This window comes from Tenrec ecaudatus, chromosome 2, assembly GCF_050624435.1.
Source record: "Tenrec ecaudatus isolate mTenEca1 chromosome 2, mTenEca1.hap1, whole genome shotgun sequence".
Taxonomy (NCBI): Eukaryota; Metazoa; Chordata; class Mammalia; order Afrosoricida; family Tenrecidae; genus Tenrec; species Tenrec ecaudatus.
The window spans coordinates 75992184-76004973 of record NC_134531.1 but is presented as its reverse complement, the minus strand read 5'-3'; the positions used below and the strand labels follow the sequence as shown (position 1 = coordinate 76004973).

General features: G+C 44.1%; 1 protein-coding gene across 1 annotated transcript in view; it reads left to right on the top strand.

Annotated features, from left to right (window-relative positions):
* The window catches only part of DMGDH (dimethylglycine dehydrogenase), a 302254-nt gene that overhangs the window by 163326 nt on the left and 126138 nt on the right, over positions 1-12790 (top strand). The window lies entirely within an intron of this gene.

Sequence of the window (12790 nt, the reverse complement as noted above, 5' to 3'; positions counted from 1 at the left end):
AAATTAAATAACCATTGGTAGATCCATTCCTGTTGGCTAAACTCCACACCTTCAGAAGTTGTCACCAGTTTCCCAGTTAATACCTTTTTACTGTTTCAGGATCCAAACCAGGAAACCACATTGCATTTAGTTCTTATATCTTCTTAGTCTCTTCTGGTCTGTGATAGTTTTCCTTGTTTGTTTTTTCCCATGACCTTACCAATGTTGAAGAGTGCTTAGCAGGTATTTTGTAGAAGAATGCCCCTCAATTGGATTTGTCTGATGTTTTTCATCATGATTAGAATGGGGTTATGGACTTTTTTTTTTTTTTGGCGGGGGGAGAATACTACAAAGGTGGGAAATGCCTTTCTCCTGTCATCATGTCAGGATCAAGTGATATCCATGTAAAAAGGTGATGGTAACCTTGATAAGCTGGGTAAGAGGGTGTCTTCCTGGTTACTCACCCTAAACATAATATTTCTCCTTTACTTTCTCATTTCTTTGTGAACAGTTCGCTAAATCCAACTCATCTCAACTGGCTTTTTAAGAACAGTTCCCAGGACACATAATTCATGTACCATACAATCCGATGGTTTAAATATATTAAAAAGAGTTGTGCAATCATCACCACAGTCAATTCTAACACATTTTCTTCATTTTTGTACCCAATATTATTAGTTACCTATTTCCTCCTACCCTCCCCTGCCATAACCCTAAGAAATGATTAATCTAATCACTGTCTTGAGACTTGTTTGGAGGTTCTAGCACGGGAGTGCAGATATTCATATACCCTTGACTGAAGGACGGTCGTCCTTCTATCAGGGAAGGTTGTCTTCTTCAACTGAGCGTGCAGCTTTGGGAGAGACACACATAAAGCAGTGAAGGATACTGACTAGCCAACCAATCAGCCAAATCAACCTGGTCAGCAATGGGGTGACAGATGTTTCAGACACATAGCCCTCACATCCTCTACTCACTGTCTTTATAGTCACCTATCCTGAATTACATATAAATAAAATCATACCCTCCCAAAAAGCAAATAAAAACTACTCAACAACAACAACAGCAGAAACCACAGGGAAACCTCGATCTAAAAGCAGAAAAAAATGAAAACTAGAATATATAAAAAATGGGTCATAAAGGAAAACGAATAATAAGCTGTTAAATTTTAACCTAACTACACCTGGTGGTGCAGTGGTTATGAATTGGGCTGCAATCCCCAAGGTCAGCAGTTTGAAACCACCATCAACTGCTTGGGAGAAAGATGGGACTTTCTACTCATATAAACAGTTATAGTCTTGGAAACACATAGTGGGGGTCACTTATGAGTCAGCATTGAGTCGATGGCAGGGAGTTTCATTTTTTTTTTTTTTAGTGTATCAGCAGTATGAGCCTGCCAACTGAAAGATCAGCAGTTCAAATCTACAAGCTGTTCTTCAGGCGAAAGAGGAGGCCACCAGCTGCCCCAAAGATTCACAGCCTGGGAACCCCAAAGGGAAAGCTCAATTTCGCTACAAGTCAGAACTGGTTTGATGACAGTGAATTTGAGTTTGATAGCTGCAGCAGTCCACTTGTCAATGCACTCTGTCTGAGGAACATGGCTATTCATATCCATGGTCAATGGTCTGAGGAAATTCCCCGGAGTCTTAATCTGCATGGGGACTCTGCAAAGGATTTTGGGCTTTTATTGTTATCTACAGCCTATTGCAAACTGGTGCACATAACGTAAGCCCTAGTACAATTCCCTCCTCTGCTCTTGGATTTTATTATTTACAATCCTTAGGTGACATGGGCAGGTATGATTCTTCTATGTAGATTTAGCTGATACCTCAGTGGGATGGCTGCTTGTTTTTAGACAAGCCTCTTAGTGTCCAGATGCTGTTCTTTCTGATAGCCAGTCCCTGTCTGAGTTCTTCACCATACTTTGCTATAGCACCCATATCTTCATGAGGGCAAATATTGGGCATGGTCACATCATAAAAACTAATTATTCTTAGATTAGGGTTTTAGATTAAGAGTGAGCTCAAATGAACAGACTTTCTTCTAAAAAGTTCCATCCTTGATGCTGTGTTTCAACACCCTTGATATTGAAAGTATCTTGTAGGAGAGTGGTTCTCAACCTTCCCTAGGCCATGGCCCTTTGATACAGTTCCTCATGTTGTGGTGACCTCCACCCATAAAATTATTTTTGTTGCTACTTCATAATGGTAATTTTGCTACTGTTATGAATCTGGTGACCCCTGTGAAAGGGGTCATGACCCACAGGTTGAGAACCATTGTTGTAGAAGAATAAAGATAAACTCATTAAATCAGGTAGAGTTTATGGTGACTGGGACCAACACAGCCACAGAGGAGGAGATAAGAAATGTCAGGCTTTCTGTTCCCAACTCCTTACAGGAAGGCCCCGATCCACTTGTGCTGCAAGGATCAATATGGATGTAACTGCAGAGAGTGGTTTCCGGGTGACAGTTTATATTCCATTACTAACAATGGTTGGAGATTTAAACCCACTCAATGGCTTCAAAGGATCCCTGATGAAATAATGGGTTAAGTGCGTGACTGCTAACCACAAAGTTGGTAGTTCAAACCCACTAGTCTCTCCAGGGGAGAAAAAAGAGGCTATCAGCTTCCGTAAAGATTTAGTCTCTGAAACTTCAGAATCATCTCAATGGCAGTGAGTGAGTGGGTGGGTTAGTGGCTTCAAGGCAGCAAAGGAGCATTGGCCATAAAATCTGGTTCTGCAAGATTGCAGCTAAGAAAACCCTTTGGACAGTGCTCTGCAGTACACGGGCAGCGCTGCTACGAGGTGGAATGGACTCGATGGCCATGAGTTTTGTTTTCTTAGCACAGAACACCCCCAAATCACGTCCTTCTTTCCCCTAGCTATGATGTGGAGTTTTATTTCTTTCTCCTGATTTATAGATGTAAGTAATAATTGTTAGATGAAAACATAGCGCAACGCCTTCCAAGAAGGGATTGATAAAGGAGTATCGATCCTGCCCAGCCATTCCCTGGTCCCAGGATGAAGAACTCCTCTTTTACCTGATCCCAAACAGTATTTCCATTCTCCATGAAGTATCCCTCCCACATCTTCACCCCATGCTTGGTCTGCTTGATTTGAGGTTAAGAGGGTTTATCAGGGGTTAGCACAAGTCAGGATCAGTAAACAGTAAGGACACAGCTCTTGATCCATACCAGCAGCTCTCCTCCGCCAGCAGCCAAGTCTCTCTCTGGTCCTTGGGTCTCTCAGCACGTGGTCCTTTGGCCTCTGCCTTCCTGGACCAAGGAGTTCCCTTGTCGCTTGGTCTCACAGTCCTATAGTCTTTGCACGACTTCTCTTACTCTGTCCCATAGTCTCTGTATCATGATCTCTGTTGCCTTCCAGCATCTCCTTCAGACAGAGATCTGGACCATGCTCTTCCAATGGTCCCGGGCTCTCTCTGTGCTCAAATGGCTCTTAGCTCTTAGACACAAAGGAATGGCTTTGATGGAGGTGTGGTTTTTGTCTTTTAGAGACCATACTCCAGGAAACGACAGACAGTGACTAAAGACACACCCTACAGTAAAGTAATCTAAAGGTACATCTCACCTTAATCCTGTAATAGAGAATTCCTTCCAAAATGGGATTATAGCAACAAGCATAGAGTCTAGAATTGTGATACATAACATAAGGAATTATGGCTAGAAGGGCCATTTTCACTGACTTCATCTCACTTAATCCTCTGATCTGTTCTCGATGGGTGAGTTTGCCCCGGGAGTGAGTACCTCTCAGGCACTCTTGGCTGTTTTTCAGTGGGTGCTTTATCAGTTTCATAGGACAGGACCCGGAGCAGTCACTATATGGCTCAGGGCACTCCTTAGGGAAGGGGCTTTCAGTGCCAGAAGAGGAGCTGGTCTCTGCAGCTGTTAATCAGAGGTGGTAAAGCAGATGGGACACTAGCCCCAGAGCTTTTGCCTCTATGATGAATGGTATGTTCTAAAATGGCGGACATAGCTGGGACTTGACATTATGGTTGGGGCCCCTGATGTTGTCAAAAGAAGGGAACCCATTATGGGTGGTCACTACTGCTAACGTAGTTGTACAGGATCTCAAATTTGATGACATAATCATTTTGTGAGATATCCAGGGAAGGTATCAGTCTCTTGATTTTTTTTTTTTTAATGTTGGGACTTCTCCAAGTCACAGAGTCCTTATTGGAGACACTTGAGGTCTGCTATTCCTCATGGAATTTCCTTTTCTATTACTAGTTGAAAAGTTGATGATTCAGACCTAGGCAGGGATGCCATTAAAGACAGGCCTGGCGATCTGCTTCTGAAGGGTCACAGCCTTGAGAACCCGAGGGAGCAGTTCTGCTCTGCACCTGTGGGGTCGCCACTGACCAATGTCTCCCTTCACCCTCTTTTCTGTTGTCATCCCCTCGTAGAGGGGTATACGTGATTGGCTCCCCCTTTCTCCCCGCACCGTCCCCTTCCCCTCCTGGTATCACTATTCTCATTATTGTCCTGAGCGGTTTATCTGTCCTGGATTCCCTGTGTTTCCAACTCTTATTTGTACCAATGTACATGCTCTGGTCTAGTCGGATTTGTAATGCAGAATTGGGATCACGATAGTGGGGTGGGGAGAAGGAAGCATTAATGAACTAGAGGCAAGTTATATGTTTTATTGGTGCTATATTGCATCTTAACTGGCTCGTCTCTTCTTTGTGACCCATCTGTAAGGGGATGTCCAATTGTCTACAGATGGACTTTGGGTCTCCACTCCATCCCCCACCCCCCATTCACATTGATATGATTTTTGTGTTTTGGGTCTTTGATGCCTAATACTTGATCCCATCGACATTTTATGATCACACAGGCTGTTGTGCTTCTTCCATGTGGACTTTGTTGCTTCTCAGCTAGATGGCTGCTTGTTTATCTTCAAGCTTTTAAGACTGTAGACACTGTATCTTTTGATAGCCGGGCACCATCAGCTTTCTTCACCACCTTTGCTTATACACCCATTTTGTCTTCATCGATTGTATCGGGAAGGTGAGCATCACGCAATGCCAGGTTATTAGGACAAAATATTCTTGTGTTGGGGGGGGGGAGTTGCGTAGAGGCCGAATGTTCATCTGCTACCTTAATACTTAACATATGAATATATGTGCATAGATCTGTTTCCCTATTGTTATATAAAATATATTTACATATATACATGCCTGTATGCAGAGCAGTGTAAGTGAGGGGAGCACATTTTCACCTGGTCCTTTGCTGGCCCCCTTCCTGATACCCCTCCCTGCCAATTGTGATGGCAAAATGGGTTATGTGTTGGGCTGCTAACCACAGGTCAGCAACTTGATACCACCCGCCACTCTGCAGGAGCTAGATGATGCTTTCTACTCCTGTGAAGTGCTATCGTCTCAGAAACCCATAGGCGTAGTTCTATTCTGTCCTAGAGGCTTGCAGAATGCATTCAATAGCAGTGTTTTGTTTTGTTTGGTTTTTTTTTTTGTGGTCACCACAACTGCGTGACTTTAGGGACATTTATTATTAATTCTACCATAATTTTTATATGCATGTTTTCCTTAAGAACCAAACTATGTTTTCTAAGGGTATTTATTTATCATCTCTACTTCCCACTGCTTTTAGGTAGCAATAGATTTTTTTTTCCTACTCCATGTTGGATTACCCAATAAGCAAGGTGAGTATAGGCTTATTTGTGCGTACTTACTGATCTGTAGTGAACAATTTCACAATATTTCACTACATCCAAGTTTCTGCTTCTCGGCAGGGCTGGCTTCTCTCTCTTTCCCAGCCAGCCCCGCTGATCCCGCCACCCCCGGGCCTTGCAGGATGAATGCCTCCTTTCAAATTTACAGTCCCTATCAGAGAGAGAGAATCCCGTAAACAAAGTAAGCCTGGACTTGCTTTGCTCACTACAGATCAGTGAAGTAAGCACTAGTAAACCTGTGCTTACCTGGCTTTTTGCGAAATTTGCCCAATTTTTCTACTCGATTTCAAAGAGAAGACTTTAATTAGACGCCTGCAGGCCCTTCAGTGAGAACATCAAGCTTCCATGCTTGCAGATGAATCCCGTGGTAAAAAATGCTCCGCTGTCACAGAGGAGACCAGCAGCAAAGATGTGTCAAGTGAACACCACCAGGCTGCCCCTGGAAGACAGGATTTGTAGGGAAAGCTGGCCCAAATGTTTGATTTAGCAGGAAAAAAGAAGCCGTATTTTCTATATTATGGCCCCTGTGGAAATTGGTTTTATGACTCCCATTTTTCTTGCCTGAGACTTGGGACCCAGCAGCCCGAGTGGAGGCAGGGATAAATCTCCGGAAGCGCACCATAAACTGAGGCCACCATCCTGGCTGGCTGTGGAGGGGAGCAAAGCCACAGCCTCCGGCATCCTCATCAACTTGAGGGAGGCTCTGAGAAAGGATTCTTGAAAAAAAGAATCCGATGATTTGGTTTCTTAACATGATTTCTTTTTCTACAAATGACCTTGAGCACGTCACCGAATGCTTTTGGGCCCCCATTGTCTTTTATCAAAGTTATGGAGTTAAAGGACAATCCATCATTCTCCTTGCACTCTAAGATACTGGCTTTCTCTTTTGGTTTTTGTATTCTGTTTTTATTTTTCTCCTTTTACTTAAAATAGGCTTTATTTTATCATTTGAGTAGTTTTAGGTTTGCAGAAAATACAAAGAAGTCCCATGTGGCCTATCTTGCCAGTGCATATGGTTTCTTGTGTCATTAACATCTATGGTACATTTGTTACAATTGATGAGCCAACATCCATACATTCTTGTTGTTGTTGTTAGGGGTCATCGAGTCAGTCCTGACCCATAGAGACCCTATGCACAACAGAACGAAACCCTGACCAGCCTGGCGCCATCCACATGTTTGTCCCTCTGCCTGAGCCCATTGGTGCAGCCACTGTGTCAGTCCATCTCCTTGAGGGCCTGCCTCTTTTTCTTTTCCCAATAGTTTTATTGATATACAATTCACATGTCATACGCTTTCATAGTTAAGTTGCTTTAAAAAGCCTTTTATAGAAATCATCACGATCAGTTCTAGTCCACCCTCCTCCCTCCCATTTTCATTATTTGCTCCCCAGTCCCCCTAGTCCTTCCCCTCCCACCCCTGACAGACTATCTCATTAGTTATTGTCTCTATGCATCCACTCCTTCCATGTTTTGTAAACCAGGAAATATAACAGAAACAAGAAAAAAACAAACCAATCTGAAACAATAACAATTTTAAAAAGAAGAGAGAGAAAGAAAAGACCACCAGGATTATTAAAATACACCATAGAGAAAATTTCTGTTGTAGAACAACTGAGAGATATTTAAATTCAGGATGGGTCAAGAGGGAGGTCAACTAACCAGGTATTATCGTATACAATAGTTCATCCATCATAATTAAGTTTCCAATAAGAGAGCTCCTACACTTCACCCAGTATGATGTCCTCCTCCAGGGACTAGTCTCTCCTGATAACATGTCCAACGTATATGTGGCAGTTTACATGATTCCATGTCAACTTGATACATAAGCATAGGGGTGGAGTCTAGCCTGTCAACCATGTCACAGCCTAATGATGCCTCCTTATGGGCGTGGGCTTCTCATGAGGATTCTGTGAACGTCCTTTCTTTCTCCCTGGAGGCAGGTCAATCATACTCTCTCTCTGCCTTCATCTTGTTGACAAGCCGCAGCTCACCTTTCTGTTGAAACACTTGGAGAGCTGGAAGAGCCACGTGGAGACCTGCACCAATGCTGAGATGCTTCCACCACAGCTGGATCCACAAGACTTTTCACCCACTGGCCTGTGATCTTCCTGCATTCAGCATCATTGTGAATGGCTATGTGAGTCTTAGGAGGAATTTATGGACTAGTGTCAGACATATGGGCTAATATTTGGATTTATGGACTTGATGTGGACTGAACTAGGATGCTTTCTTAATGTATAATTGATCTTCGATATACAGCTCTCTTTTACACACATGTAAGCGTCTCTAGATTTGTTTCTCGAGGTAACTGGCCTTATACAGTGTATAAGAAGTCTTGCCATCCTTGCCTCTAAGGAGCATTCTGGCCAAACTTCTTCCAAAACAGATTGGTTTGTATTTTAGCAGTCCAAGATACTTTCTGAATTCTTCCCTCACACCACAATCCATATGCATCGGTTCTTCTTCAGTCTTCCTTACTCAGGGTACAGCTTTCACATGAGTATGGCACAATGGAAAACACCATGGCTGGGGTCAGGCTCACCTTAATCCTCAAAGTACCATCCTTGGTTTTCAGCGCTCTAAAGAGGTCTGTGCAGCAGATTGACCCAATGCAACTCATCTTTCGATCTTTTGACTGCTGCTTCCATGAACATCCACTGTGGATCCAAGCAAGACAAAACCTTGAAAACTTTAACCTTTTCTCCACTTATGTTACTTATTGGTCTGGTTGTGAGGATTTTGATCTTCTTTATATCAAGCTATAATCCATACCGAAGGCTGCAGTCCTCGATCTTCAGTAGCAAGTGCTTTAAGTCTTCTTCACTTTCAACAAGCAAGGTTGTATCATCTGTATATTGTAGCTTAATAAGCTCTGCTGCAATTCTGATGTCTTGTTCTTCTGATGCCAGCGCTTCTGATCATTTGCTCAGCATACAGATTGATTAAGTATGGTGAGAGGACACAACCTTGACCCACACCTTTCCTAATTTCTTTCTTTAAAAAAAATCACTTTATTGGGGGCTTGTACAATTCTTATCACAATCCATCCATTGTGTCAGGCACATTTGTACGTTTGTTGCCATCATCATTCTCAAAACATTTTCTTTTTACATGAACTCTTGGTATCAACTCCTCATTTTCTTTCCCTTCCTCCTCTGCCCTCCCTTGCCTCTTGCTCCATGTAAAAGTTCCTCAGGAGCACAATGAAAGGTTCTGGAGTTCCCATTCCTCTCAAGGTTAGTCATCGTTTATTATAGTACACACAATTGAATGTCTTTGCATAGTCAATAAGTAAAACATAAGTAAACTTCTTTCTGGTATTCTCTGCTTTCAGCCAAGATTCATCAGCTATCAGCAATGACATCCCTTGTCCTACATCCTCATCTGAATTGGCCTGACCCTCTGGCAGCTGCCTGTCAATGTATCGCTTCAAGCATTGTTAGTTGAGCTCCAGCAAACTTTTACTTGCAGGTGATATTGATGATATTGCCCTACAGTTTTGGCATTCTGTTAAAAAAGGGCCTGGCAATCATCTCCGCTGGAAAAAGGTCACTCAGCTGACGACCCCACGGAGCACAGTTCTACTCTGACATGTCTGGTGATTGCCGTGAACAAGACTCAACTCCACAGAAACTGGCCACTGATACTACACTGATACTACAGTATCAGTATACAGGTGGTACTACTAGCTGAAAAGCTGGAAGGTGGAATCTACCCAGAGGCACCTGGAAGAAAGACCTCGTGCTCTATTCCCAAAAGGTCACATCCTTGAGAATCCCATAGGGCAGTTCTGCTCTGCACACATGGAGTCTCCTCTATGAGTTGGAATCTACTTGAGGGCAGCTAACAACAACATATTTGTCTACAGTTCATGCTTAGGGCTCACTCTGGGTGATATAGCCCATGAGTTTGGAGCCTTGTATAACTTCCACTGTTACTTTGGCACACAGAATAGCTTCACAGAGCTAACTATATTTCTGTTTTAGTATTCAATGTGACAGGGAATCTAGGGGGGAAATGAGCAAGTCTACAAGTTAAATGTAAATATTCTATTTTTCATCAGACTTTTATGGTTATTGATGTTTTCATTAAAGTTTCTGGGAGACTTAAATGGATTTCCCCCACCTCATTTGTTTTTTATTTCAGTCTTTGCCTTTAACTGTGTTCTTGCAAATGACCTCCGTTACCTCTTAACCGTGAGATATGTATCTCCTGTATCTGCTTTGGTCCTAATATAATAAAATTGTCGAGGGGTTAGCAGTTTATCGAATATTCAGTTTTTATTGGGCAATGTGCTCGTCATCTCACTGTAAGAGCCTTTGGTCACCATTCCTGCATTTGGAAGGCATTTCCCAATTTAGGGGTCCTCACTTTCAGAGCAGAATCCCCCAAGCTCACTTTTCCAGTTTTCCTAACAGCTCGATGTAGCAGGTCTGTGGTTTAGGAGCCGAAGGCAGTGCTCTGCGGCTAACCCTCCAGCTGCCCCGAGGGAGAAGGATGTGGCAGTCTGCTTCCGTGAAGAGGAAAGCCTTGGGGACTCAACGCAGTTGATCTGCTCGGTATTACTGGCTCCCTGTGAGCTGGAATGGGCTCCGTGACCATGGATTTTGCATCAGTCCCAGGAGAAGCTCTGGTGGCGCAAGCGGTTCACATGCACCTCCTAACAGGAAGGTCTGTGGTGGAATCCACTCAGCAGCATCACAGAAGCAAGGGCTGGAGGTCTACTTCTGCTCAGATTCAAACGAACAAGCTTTCAAGTTCATTCCAGTCCAGACCCGACAATGAGCTGGAATGAATTTGAGTTCACCGGTCAAAGGAAAGCAGCGCCTATGACAAGTGTGAAAATTGTGTCCCATCCCAGCATTTGTCAGCCATCTTTAGATAACTTTAGCAGAATACATGCTCTTCGCTCTTTGGCTTAACACTACTAAAAAATTACAATAGCACCGTCCTTGCTTCATTGGTGAAAATTGGTCTAGAATGTGCTCCGAACGGTCTATAGAGAAGCTATTCTGTAGGCTCAGTCTTTTCTCCTCCTCGTCGTCTCTTCCAGTGCCTTCTCTTTGTACTACACTCTGCAAAGCAGTGCTGGGCCTTACTGCTGCGGCGTCCCTGGGGGTGCAAACCACACTGGACGCCCCGTCAGAGGGGGCGAAACCAAAACGACTGTCTCTGAAAACGTTGTGCAGTGTCTCAGCAGCCGTTTATTATGTTTTAAATACAAGTCTCCCTATGGTTAGGACCACAAAAAACATTGTGCTAAGTACAGCTGACAAGTATCAATATCCCTACAAAGTAGAAACTCTAATTTACATTTGAACTATTCGAATCTGCTCCTCATGGCTTGTCTGTCAGTTTGTCTGTCGTGCCGTTCTGGCTCTTGTGTGGTGGTGGTGCTGGAAGCTATTTCAGATGCCAGCAGAGCTTCCAGACAAAGGAGGAGGAGCTAGCTCCCCACTTCAGAGGAAGCTGCTGAAACCCTGATGCAGAGCTTCAAGGCGTTGAAGGCCTGATGGGTAGGAGGGCCCGCGACATGTGACGGAGGGGGAGCTGCTTTCTGGGAATGGAATCGACCATGGTGACCCGAGTGGGGGAAAGCCTGTGGGAGTGGAAACTTCGGGATCTTCATGTGCTGATGGGGCACGACTCAAGGTAAGAGAAACAGCTGCACAGACCTGCATTGGAGGGGCAGTGAAGAAGAGGAAGACCCTCGACACTGTGGATTGACACAGAGGCTGCAGGAGTGAGCTCAGGATAGGAGCCATTGTGACGATTACACAGGACTGGGCAGTGTTTGGGAGGGCTGTGGGCAGGGTGGTATGGGTCAGACTAACTTGATGGCACCCAATGCACCCAGTGCGCTCTAGTCAGAGGTGCCACTGTCACTCAATTACGACACTTTGAGTCACACAGCTTCATATTGACAAGCAGCGTGGTGGTTTTTGTTGCTGCCAGAGTCTTCACATTGCTGATCTTGTCCATTTTCTGGCGTCTTAGCTATAATTTGTGTGATGTGTATTTGTGAAGCAATATCGCCGACTGTGCGTGCGTGCGTGTGTGTGTGTGTGTGTGTGAGAGAGAGAGAGAGAGGAGGAGAGAAAATGGAAGCCTTCTTGTCAGTGATGAAGGGGGGCCTGATGGTGTAGTGTTGTGCGTTGGACTGTGACCCACGTGGTGGCAGTTGCAGACAACCGGCAGCTCTGGGGCAAAGAAGGGCTTTCCACTTCCAGAAACATTCAGTCTCCGAAACCCACAGTGGGCCCCTGGGGTCAGCATTGACTTTATGGTAGTGAGTATGATTTTGGTTTTGGCCAGTTCTCAATAATAATGTAACTACTAATTAGTAACTCGATGTAGAAAAATTCTCCAAACAATTTTGTTGTTAGTGTCCCTATAATCTAAGAACTATTACATTTAAGCCATTTACAACTATATTTATCACCTAATATTCTAGGATTAAAATGGATAATTAACATTACTAAGGATTCTGTAGGAACCCTGGTGGCATGGCTGGTTACAAATTGGGCTGCTTATCACAAGGTCAGCAGTTTGAAACTACCAGCTGCTGCATGGGAGAAAGATGGGACTTTTTCCCCCCTTAACGATTTCCAGTCTTGGAAACTTACAGAGGCAGTTCTATGCTGTCCAATAGGGTCACTATGAGTCAGAATCGACTTGAAGGCAGTGAGCTTGAGGATTCTGTGTGGGCTGGTCCAGGAGGAAGTCCATGTTGGGGGATGCTTACATCATGAGTTATCTTACTGGGTTATGCCAATTCTAGTGACACCACTGGGTTCCTAACAACTGCTCAGTGATACCTCCCTTCATGTGGTGCCCAGGGGATCCACAGGCGCCATATCTTACATCTGCGGCTGGTTAAGATGGCAACTATCAAAACCGTATGGAGCACAATTGTACTTGGAGGCATGAGAGCGAATGATGCATCAGAACTGGTGATCAGACATGCATACTCGAGACTCGTGAGTTAGAAACCAGAGGATCAAGGTAGCAGACATCAATCAGAACCCTGTTCTGGCAGGCATTGTGACAGATACAGAGGTGATGAAGGTAGGTCCTCCTGTTTAGTGACAACAGGGTGG